The following is a 12,195-nucleotide window of genomic DNA, read 5'->3' as shown; positions in this document are numbered from 1 at the left end:
CCTAACATACCAATAATAATAATAATCTGTATGTATTAAAATTCTTTCCATAGCCAAATATCTGCTTTCTCTCTGAAGATCACATCATCTTTTTTAAAATTAAAAGTAATTTTTTATTATTACAAAACAGTATATGTACATTTTAGAAAGTTAGAAAATACAGATAAAAAAATAGAAGATAAATGCACCACATTCTTATCACCCAGATGTTATCACTATTTATTGTTAAGTATATATTTTTTCCTTGGTAATTTTAAACATGATTTCCAGAATGAATTACTCACTAGGTTTGGTGTTATTTTGGCCATGCTGCGCAGCTTGCGGGATCTTGGTTCCCAGACCAGGGGTCAGACCTGGTCCCCAGCAGTGAAAGTGCTGAGCCCTAACCACTGGGCAGCCAGGGAATTCCCAGGTTTGGTGTTTTTAACATTCCCAGATGGTACTGCTTTTTAGGGTTTATTACTTAAAAATAAGTATGTCTGTTGTTCTTATAGCAGGGGTCCCCAACCCCCAGGCCGTGGACCGGTACCAGTCCATGGCCTGTTAGGAACTGGGCCTCACAGCAGGAGGTGAGCAGGGGGCGAGCCAGCGAAGCTTTATCTGCCGCTCCACATCGCTCCCCATCGCTGGCATTATCGCCTGAACCATTCCCCAACACGCCCCCGCCACCGCTGTTCGTGGAAAAATTGTCTTCCATGAAACCGGCGTCTGAGCCCAGAAAGGTTGGGGACCACTGCTTAGAGCCTTTAGTGTATCCTTCATGAGATTTTACTACCAATGGGAAGTTCTTCTTACAGTGCACCAAAGGAGTCTAGACAAGCAAGAATAATCTTTTTTCCCGACTTCAGCAAGAGGCTTTTCTCATAAGTATCCAAAATGCCTGACTGAGCAGTTAGAAAGCTGGGTTCACTAGTTTGTCTCTAATTGGGGAATGATGGCTGTAGCTCATGCCTGCAGGTTTTACTTTCACCAAGAATAAGAGGCTCTCATGATTTGAAGCTAGGATCACCTCTAGCTGGGCAGGAGTTCCTTCATCAGAAAGAAGCTCAGGGCTCTAAAATGTACCCCCAGTACATTAATCCCATTAACAGAAAGTGGCTTTGCTCCATATCAACTCTAGCAGGATTCTTTTTCAGTCACTGAGGCCAGAGACACTTCCAAAGAAAGGTTCTAGATCTACTGATACTGATTAATTCTTGCAAATAGAAGCTGCAACCAGAGATTCCTGGAGGGTAATGAGATCTACAGAGAATGCAGGTTAAACACAGTGAGGACGGAGAAGAAATGATGGGTTGGATAGTAGGTTAGAGGACTATGTGCTCAGATAATTCATTTTCCCCAAAAAGGCCCATCAGATTGAGAATTCTGAGATCAGACTTGTCTGAGACACTTGGCCTGGGAGTTACAGAGATGGCGTGGCCAGGAGCAAAGTGATGGCCTGCCTCTTTCTCCCCTGCAGCATAAGAATGGCTGTACCTGGAGGGACGGGGGACTGAGCCAGCCGGAGTGCAGAGAAGAGTTCCAGGGAGTGAGTCAAAGCCTGCTGTGTCCTAAGCAAAAACTAAAAGAATACAGCAACACTAAACCTGCCCTAAAAGAAATAATTGAAAAGTCTTCCTTAAATAGAAAAGAGGCAAGGATCTATAGGAATGGGAAAATCACAATAGGAAAGGCAAATGTATAAAAGGACTGAAGATCACTTAAACAATCCAGTACATAGATTTAAAAAACAATCAAAGTTTTGTAAAAGTGATTATAACCACAATTAACAGCAAAAGGATAAACAAGATGTAAAAGCCTGCTCTGCCTTGCTGTGGATGATGTGCTCATAGTCAGAGGGAACCTACTCAAATGAAACCCATCTTGCTAGTCAACATTTAAAAAATTATTAATACTGAATAATAGAGAGGGTTCAGTGAGACAAAAGCTTTTACTTTGCTGGTCAGTTGGTAAGCAAGTATACTCAGTATACTCTTGTAAAGTAATTTGCCCCTATTGTATGCATTGTGCAGTTGAAAGCTATTCATACCATTTGACTCTGTAAATTTAATTCTAAAAATCTATGTTTTAACTGGGCATCTGATTTCATTAACTCTACTAAGAAATTCAAAATAACATTGGCTTAAACAAACAGAAATATATTTTTCTCCCACATACAGTCCAAGCTGGTCTGATAGCTATGCTCTGGAAAGTTGCTGGGGACCCAGGCTCCTTCTGCTTTGTGCTCCACTATCTTAGAGTGCTTCGTATCCTAAGCATGACTCTCACCCAGTATGGCTCAGTACCACACCTGCATTGCAGCCAACAGGAAGGAGAAAGGGAGGGCATGTCCCTTCCTTTTCAGGGTGGAACTTGGGAGGTTGCAACTATCACTTCTGTTCACATTCCATTAGCTAGATCTTAGTCACGCGGTCACATAACCACACCTAGCTCAAGGGAGGCTAGGAAGCATAGTATCACTCTGGTAGCCCACACCCAGCTAAAAAGCACAAGTTCTATTACAACGAGAAAGAAGGAGGAGGTAGACACTGGGCACAGCTGGCAATAATTGCCATGTTATCCTAAGGAAATATGTTGAATATGGAAAAAGATGAATGGAAATGGATGGGAAAACATGAAGGTCATTGCAGAATTATTTACAGTAGAGAAAAATTGGAGAAAAATGACCTAATTGCTAAGTATTTTTCCTCTCAGGAGGAAAGATTGCAGCCAATTAAAATTATATATAAAAGGAGTTTTTGATAACATGGGGAAATGCTTCCAATATGTTTTTTTTTCTTTATAAATTTATTTATTTATTTATCTTTGGCTGCTTTTGTTCTTCGGTGCTGAGCATGGCTTTCTCTAGTTGTGGCGAGTGGGGGCTACTCTTCGTTGCGGTGCGTGGGCTTCTCATTGCAGTGGCTTCTCTTGTTGCAGAGCATGGGCTCTAGGTGCGCGGGCTTCAGTAGTTGTGGCTCGTGGGCTCTAGAGCACAGGCTCAGTAGTTGTGGCGCACAGGCTTAGTTGCTCCATGGCATGTGGGATCTTCCCAGACCAGGGCTCGAACCCGTGTCCCCTGCATTGGCAGGCAGATTCTTAACCACTGCACTACCAGGGAAGACCCCAATATAAGTTTTTAAATGGGATACCAAATTTTACATAAAATACCATCATAATTATTGAAAATATACTGAAAAGAGCAATAAGGAAACAGTAATGTTGAGTGATTATCTTTGGATGATGAGCAAAGGGTAATTTTTTCTTCTTTATACTTTTTTCTATATTTTTCTTATTTGTTACAGTGAGTATGTATTTCTTCCATAATTAGCAGATTATTTAAGCCAGGGCTCTGGAGTCAGATTGCCTGGGTTGAAATTGCTCCTAACAGTTTAACAGCTATAACATCTTGGGTTAATTATTTAACCTCTCTAAGCCTTAGTTTCCATATCTGCAAAATAGGAGTAATGATTGTAACTGTCTCAGGTGATTATTGGGAAGATTAAATGAAAATATATTGCATAACACTTGCCATAAAAGAACTGCTCAAAAAGTATAAGCTTTATAATTGAAAAGGTTTCTAAATAAAACTGTTGTGTATTGGCACTTTAGCAATCAGATACATCAGTGTAATCCACAGATAGCTTCCTGTAATGAGGCATTTCCCAAGAACTTGAAAAGAGGGGAATAAGGCTGAATTTTGAGAATTAAACGGGGAAAATGAAGATAAAATCATGTTTCTGCAGAAATAAGAAGTAACCTCGGGACGTCCCTGGTGGTCCAGTGGTTAAGACTCTGTGATCCCAATGCATGGGGGCCCCAGTTCGATCCCTGGTCAGAGAACTAAGATACCACATCCTGCAACTGAGCCCGCGTGCCTCAACTACAGAAACCCGTGTGCTGCAACTAGAGAAGCCTGTACGCTCATCGAAGAGCCTGTGCAGCCAAAATAAATAAATAAATAATAATAAAAATTTTTAAGTGACCTTAAGGAAAGCCTGGGAAGTTAAGGCGTGATTTATGGATCTGAAAAGTAATGTGTTTACAGAGCGGCCTAGTCTGAATGGAGCCAAGAGAAAGAAGAGTCAGCAAGAGTCTGGCAGCCCTCCTGGCACTGCTCAGACACAAGGAACATGGACTTGTGGGGCAAGCATTCCTGACCTTTGAGAAAGGCCTGAGTAAAAGATCTCCCTTAAGGCTCTCTTTTCTTTCCTCTTTATACGCTGCTCACCAAGAACTTTCTGGTTAGCAGTCTAGTTTCCCAGGAACACTAAGAGAGGAGGAGGTGTCTGGAGCAGGGTTAAGAGCATTCCAGTGACTCTTGACTATAAACAAGTAAACCAGAATTTGGTTTAAGCCTCAGTCTTTTGTGAGCCTGACTGGTAAGCCCAGTCTCAGGGTACACTGACAATAAAAATGGAGAATCAGACCTTCCCAATATACTGGCTTGACCCTCTTAGTCCAGGCTAAGTGGCCACCTCTGTCTTGGTTTTAATTGCAGCAATCAGTATCATTCTTGGTGATCCAGCTTATACACTTGCATCATTTTACACCCAAAGGGAATTTTTTTGGAAGCAAATTTTTTTTGGCCTTGCAAAACTATTTTATTTTTATTTTTTGAAATTAATTTATATTGGGGTATAGTTGGTTTACAATGTTGTGTTAGTTTCTGCTGTACAGCGAAGTGAATCAGTTATACATATATCTGGTCTTTTTTAGATTCTGTTCCTATATAGGTCATTACAGAGTACTGAATAGACTTCCCTGTGCTATACAGTAGGTTCTTATTAGTTATCTATTTTATATATAGTAGTGTGTATATGTCAATCCCAATCTCCCAATTTATCCCTCCCCCCAGAAGCAAAATTTTTGGTTCCTAGTTGTACTGGCTTTGATTCATGCAAATTTTTTCCATTGTTTATTTTACAATACAAATGTGTTATAGCCTTTGCTTCTTTACGCTTAAGTATATCTAGAGAGACTTTTTTTATATTTGCCCATGTAGATCTACTTTGTGTATTTTTTTTCTTTTCTATTATGGTTTATTACAGACTATTGAGTATATTTTCCTCTGGTATACAGTATAGGACCTTGTTGTTTATTTTATATATAGTAGTTTATATCTGCTAATCCCAAACTCCTAATTTATCCCTCCCCGACCCCTTTCCCCTTGGATAATATATGCCCAGTAGTGGGATTGCTGGATCATATGGCAACTCTATTTTTAGTTTTTTAAGGAAACTCTGTACTGTTTTCCATAGTGGCTGCACCAATTTACCTTCCCACCAACAGTGTAGGAGGTTTCCCTTTTCTCCACACACTCTCCAGCATTTGTTATTTGTAGATTTTTTAGTGATGGCCATTCTGATTGGTGTGAGGTGTACCTCATTGTAGTTTTGATCTGCATTTCTCTCTCTCTCTCTCTTTTTTTCGGCCGTGCTGCCCTTGCGGGATCTTAGTTCCCTGACCAGGGATTGAACCTGGGCCTCGGCAGTGAAAGCGCCAAGTCCTAACTACTGGACTGCCAGGGAATTCCCTTGCATTTCTCTAGTAATTAGTGATGTTAAGCATCTTTTCATGTGCCTATTGGCCATCTGTATGTCTTCATTGGAGAAATGTCTACTTAGGTCTTCTGCCCATTTTTTGATTGGGTTTTTTTGTTGTTGTTATTGAGTTGTATGAGCTGTTTGTATATTTTTTAAATTAAGTCCTTGTCAGTCACATCGTTTGCAAATATTTTCTCCCAGTTCGTAGGTTGTCTTCTTATTTTGTTTGTGGATTCCATTGCTTCGCAAAAGCTTGTAAGTTTGATTAGATCCCATTTGTTTATTTTTGCTTTTATTTCTACTGCTTTGGTAGACTGACCTAAGAAAACATTGCTATGATTTATGTCAGAGAGTGTTTTGCCTATGTTCTCTTCTAGGAGTTTTATGGTGTCATGTCTATATTTAAGTCTTTACACCATTTTGAATTTATATTCATGTATGGTGTGAGGGAGTGTTCTGACTTCATTGATTTACATGCGACTGTCCAGCTTTCCCAACACCACTTGCTTAAGAGACTGTCTTTTCTCCATTGTATATTCTTGCCTCCTTTGTTGAAGATTAATTGACTATAGCTGTGTGGGTTTATTTCTGGGCTCTCTATTCTGTTCCATTGATCCATATGTCTGTTTTTGTGCCAATACCACGCTGTTTTGATTACTGTAGCTTTGTATTGTCTGAGGTCTGGGAGGGTTATGCCTCCAGCTTTGTTCTTTTCCCTCAGGATCGCTTTGGCAATTCTGGATCTTTTATGGTTCCATATAAATTTTAAGATTATTTTTTCTAGTTCTGTGAAAGATGTCATGGGTAATTTGATAGGGATTGCATTAAATCTGTAGATTGCTTTGGGTAACGTGGCCATTTTAACAATATTAATTCTTCTAATCCAAGAGCATGGGATGTCTTTCCACTTCTTTGAATAATCTTCAATTTCCTTTATCAGTGTTTTATACTTCTCAGCATATAACTCTTTCACCTCCTTGGTCAGGTTTGTTCCTAAGTATTTTATTTTTTTATGCAATTTCAAAAGGGGTTGTTGTTGTTTGTGTTTTTTTTTTTACTTTCCCTTTTTGATATTTCATTGTTAGTGTAAAGAAATGCAACCGATTTCTTATGATCCATGTAAATATTAATGAACCCATCAGAACCATGAGTCAGAACAATCCACTGCACCTCCAGCCAGTCTCCTGGAACCTTTCTCCTCTCCTGGGAGTGCTCCCAGGGAGGTCCAGAGTCCTCTCAGGCAAAGAAGATGCTAGTCAACAAGCTGACTGTCTACAGGGCTTGCCATGAAGTGGCTTGTTCATGATCTGTTTCTGGGATCCTGGAAAAATGTTTTTGGTGTCTTCCTGGAAAGGCTGGTTTTGGTAAGTCAGCTGTCTTCCTGGGTGTCAGGAAGGTTGTGATCCAAGAGAACACATCACGTCTTTAAATGAAGAACCAATTTGTTTGTTTCTTGACTTGCATCCTTCATGGTGCCCCTGGAGAGAGAAGTTTCATTCTGCATGCTATAAAGGCCTTGGGTGGGTGTTTCATTGTAAAATGGGACAACAATACTGACTTTTCAGGGTGATTGGGAGAGTAAATGAGGACATTGAGGAAGTGTGTAGCACATAGCAGACACTTAGAAACTACATGTTCACTCAGATTACATTCAGAAAGTTCCATTATTCTGTGTAAGTGCTTCTGTTGAAACCCTCATCAAACCGTCTTGTAATCACACATCTTCTCAAAGGCAGAGAACACATCTCAGTCACTACTGGTACCCACAGCTCCCAGAGTAGTGCACAGCTATCCTTAAGTGAAGGAAGAAGGGAGGACAAGCATCCAGTACCCAAGCTTGGCCCTCATCTCACTCACACTTGCTTTTCATTTATGAAAATATATTGTCCGTGTAAATAAGATCTCTGAGAGCATGCAGAGACGCTGGTAACAGTGGAGAACTCTGTTACTCAGAGTCAGAGGGAAGGAAACTTACTTTTCACCGTATATCCTTTTGTTCTGCTTTTAAAATTTTACCATGGGCATACATACTTCTTTGCTTTTAAAAAACTTATTTATTTATTTACTTATTTATTTTTTGGCTGCATTGGTTCTTCATTGCTGTGCGCAGGCTTTCTCTAGTTGTGGTGAGCAGGGGCTACTCTTCTTTGTGGTGTGCGGGCTTCTCATTGTGGTGGCTTCTCTTGTTGTGGAGCACGGGCTCTAGGTGCGCAGCCTTCAGTAGTTGTGGCACGCAGGTCAGTAGTTGTGGCACACGGGCTCAGTTGCTCCGTGGCATGTGGGATCTTCCCGGCCCAGGACTTGAACCTGTGTCCCCTGTGTTGGCAGGCGGATTCCCAACCACTGTGCCACCAGGGAAGTCCAGGGCATGCATACTTTAAAAAAAATGTTTATGTCATAAAATCCCCCCAAGTTAAACCAAAACCAAAATATGTTGGATACATCTGTAAAAATCATATAAAGGTGAAATGTAAATGGTTAATAAAAATAGAAAAAAGTGATCAAACTTACTAAGAAGTACACATTAAAATAATGAGATTTTTTTTTCCCCTTATAGAGTGCAGAGAGGTAAGGAATGATAATATCCCATGTTGGTGAGGATGTATGAGACAGGAGGCAATGTGGCATTTGTTTTCAAATGAAAATGAAATGTTTTCAAATTGAAAATGAAATCAATTAAAAATAACCAACATTCGGGACTTCCCTCGTGGTGCAGTGGATAAGACTCTGCCCTCCCAGTGCAGGCCTGGGTTCGATCCCTAGTCAAGGAACTAGATCCCACATGCATGCCGCAACTAAGAGTTCACATGCTGCAACTAAGGAGCTGGCAAGCCACAACTAAGGAGCTGTGGAGCCACAACTAAGGAGCCTGCCTGCGTCAACTAAGGAGTCCACGTGCTACAACTAAGGAGCTGGCAAGCCACAACTAAGGAGCCCTGGAGCTGCAACTAAGGAGCCCACCTGCCTCAACTAAGACCCCGTGCAACCAAATAAATAAATATTTTTAAAAAGAATATATTATATATATATTTTAAAAAATCAACATTCTAGGAATTTTCGCTAAGGAAATAATCTGAAATATGTGCAGGTTTCTGTCCAAAGTTTTTAGTGGCAATACTGCGTACAACCTGAATGTCCGGGTGTTGGGAGGGAAACCTTATCCCCAGCCCCTGCTCTCCCCATCTCCCCAACCGCAGTCCATCTATGATAGAGCAGTGAGTAAGGCCCTGGGTGGCTGGGATCACCTAGGGTTGGCAAAAGACAGCAGTACCCGACCTTATTCCTCTATGCAACAGAGAGAGAGATGAAAATTAATATGCTTAATCTCGCCTTAATTTCTGGAGAGATCTTGGCCTTGGAAGTTTGTGGAACGGCAGAGAAAGTTAATTCCTATTTGTTACAGTGAGCATGTATTACTTCCATAATTAGAGTAGTTCAGCCGGGGCTCTGGAACGGCAGAGCCTGCCCATGGAGATGGTAGCTTGCGGCTCTCCCTGACCCAGCAGAGCCTGATTACCTCCCTATCACCGAAGCTGGGAAAGGGCTCTGCAGCTGAGGAGGCAGGAATTGAGGGTTTCCCTTCAAGAGCTCCACAGAGAACCACTCTTCTTGGCAGCTTGGAACGTGGCTCGAATGCAGAAGTAGAGACTGATGACGCCCCCACTGGTAATGCCTGTAGATATCTCTGTGCTTGACCCATGGCCAGAGGGTGAAAACAGTCATGAGTAGGCAAGAGAAAAATAACAGTACACTTGAAGAGACTTGGCAGCCAGAGGGAGAAGGAGCTGGCAGAACTCTCAGAATAGGCAGCTCTTGAGGAAATAAAACTTATGAAAGAGACAGATGGCAGCTCTACCCAAATACGATGACTGGAGGAGGTTCGATTATAGCAAAACCTTCTGGAACTGAAAAGCATGTTTTGTTTTGTTTTTGAATTTACATTCAGTAGGGACTTCCCTGGCAGTCCAGTGGTTAAGAATCCACGCTTCCACTGCAGAGGGCACGGGTTTGAACCCTGGTTGGGGAACTAAGATCCCGCATGCGGCATGGTGTGTTGCAGCCTAATTAATTAATTAACATTCAGTAGGTAAATTGAAGGAGAGGATGGTCATCATAAAGTCAGTGGTCTCTTAGATCAAGTGGAAGAAATATCTCAAAACACACCAAAAAATAGAGAAAAACCAGGAAAGCAAAGACTTGGAGGACCAATCAGTATTGAGCTCAGTGCTGATTAGACCTTTCCTGAACCAATTCCTGTGGTCAGGAGAGGCCCCTTCCCACTTGCTGGGTTATCTGAGCCAGTTGCTGAGCCAAGGGAGAATGGGTTGAACTTAACAGGTTAGACCAAAGTAGGGACCATTTTGGGGTGGAGTCAATACCACCCACACAATGTGATAGAGTGGAATTTTTTTAAAGAGGACAACTACCTGGAATATCTCTTGTAGTAACACATGGTACCTGACTGAAACCATTGTCCTGAGGATAAATGAGATCCTGTGTAAGTTGCTTACACAGTGCCCAGCACATAGTAAACCCTGGGGGAATAGTTATCATTATTTTCTCTTTTTTTTTTTTAGAAAGTGCTTTTAAAGTTTGAATGGATGTAGATGCCCTTCTCAGTTTTGACAATTCATCTTATTAGTGCTCTGTGTAGAACCCTGGAAACAACAGAATGTTGTTAACTTTGCTACACTTACAGAGTGCTTCATACAAATTCTGATTCAGTCTCGTGAGGCTTGAGGTTCTGCATTTTAAACAAGCTCCCAGGGCTTCCCTGGTGGCGCAGTGGTTGAGAGTCCGCCTGCCGATGCAGGGGACACGGGTTCGTGCCCCGGTCTGGGAAGATCCCACATGCTGCGGAGCAGCTGGGCCTGTGAGCCATGGCCGCTGAGCCTGCATGTCCGGAGCCTGTGCTCCGCAACGGGAGAGGCCACAACAGTAAGAGGCCCGCGTACCGCAAAAAAAATAAAAAATAAAAAAAATAAACAAGCTCCCAGGTGATGCTCATGCTGCTGTACCACAAGACCACACTTTGAGTAACAAGGACCTGGGAAGGGTTTTGCCTTTCCTGTGTGATTGAAGGGGCTTACCACTACCCCCATGTTCCTTGGATGGGAACATGATGGAAGGCAAGAGAAAGGATGAGGAAAACAAGCAATTTCCTTTTTGTAAAACCTCATCCTTTTAATTTAAAAATTTCAAACCTTCTGAGTATTTGAAAGAATAATGCAGTAAACACCTATGTACCTTTCACCTAGCTTCACCAATTATTAATATTTAAGCAATTTCCTCTTAAGGACATGCTTAAGAACTTGTTGTCCACATCACTTCCACTCTTGTCAATCAGTAAAAACTTTGGCATATAGCCTCACATTGCTGCAAGGGAGGGTAAGAAGTATAAGCTCAGCTTGACAGCTATTACCTGCTATAGGGGGTGCTGTTCTATTACTACAAGAGGATATGAGAAAGCAGTTGCTTTTTAAAAAGAACGAAGATGGGACTTCCCTGGTGGTCCAGTGGTAAAGGATCTGTCTTCCAACGCAGGGAGCGCAGGTTCAATCCCTGATCGGGGAACTAAGATCCCACATGCCACAGGGCAACTAAGCCTGCGCCACAACTACTGAGTTTGTGGGCCTCAACGAGAGAGCCCATGTGCCGAAAACTACAGAGCCCACGTGCTCTGGAGCCCACGTGCCACAACTAGAGAGAGGGAGAGAGAAGAAAAAAAACCCCGCATGCCATAACTCTAGAGAAGCCCGCCTGCCACAGCGAAGAGCCTGCGTGCCCGCAATGAAAGATCCCACATGCCGCAACTGAGACGCAACACAACCAAAAATAAATAAAAAGAAGGGAGAGGAGGAGGAGGAAGACAGTCGATACTAGGGGACAATTAGCCACCTCTGACACACTGACTCGCTGGATCTCCCAACCAGTTCTCTTCAAAGTGGATTCTGGAAAGGCTGAAGCTAAATTTGCAGCCCATCTCTACAAAGTATGTAGGACTTCAAAGTATGCATTTTATACCCGCCTCACTGTTGATTGTTCTATCTTCATTTATATTAAAGCTTTTTTTTCAAGTTTGATTATAATAGTGACACACTAAATATAATTGTATAGAGCGCTTGAAATGCTCTAAGTGGACCCAAACACGTTTACCACAGCATCTTTGCTTACAATAGCATGTTTGCAGTACTTAAAACTGTTAACTGTACCGAGTTGTAAATGATATTGTTTTCATTTGCCCGAGATTTTTCAGCCTTTAAAAAAATAGGAACTTGCAGAAACTGTTACAGAAAGGAAATACAAGTTGCTTTACACAAATCAAGATTCCATCAGTCACTAACATCATATTATGTAGACAATAGAATATCCTGGTTGTTTTACATCCCCTTGTTCCACTACTCTTGATCTATTTACACCAATTGCCTTTAAAACTTATAATCTCTTTAGGTATATTTTCTTTGTCAAAATGTTAAAGAATATGCATTCAACATTTATGAGATAGTGTGATTTTATTTTATTATTTTAAAAATATTTATTTTTTATTTATTTATTTGTTTTGACTGCGCCGGATCTTCGTTGGCGGACTTCTTACTTGCCGCATGCATGGGGGATCTAGTTTTCCGACCAGAGATGAAACCCAGGCCCCCTGCATTGGGAGCCCTGAGTC

Source organism: Mesoplodon bidens (assembly GCF_964165515.1).
Source record: "Mesoplodon bidens genome assembly, chromosome: 15".
Lineage (NCBI taxonomy): Eukaryota > Metazoa > Chordata > Mammalia > Artiodactyla > Ziphiidae > Mesoplodon > Mesoplodon bidens.
Note: the sequence above shows the minus strand (reverse complement) of the source record.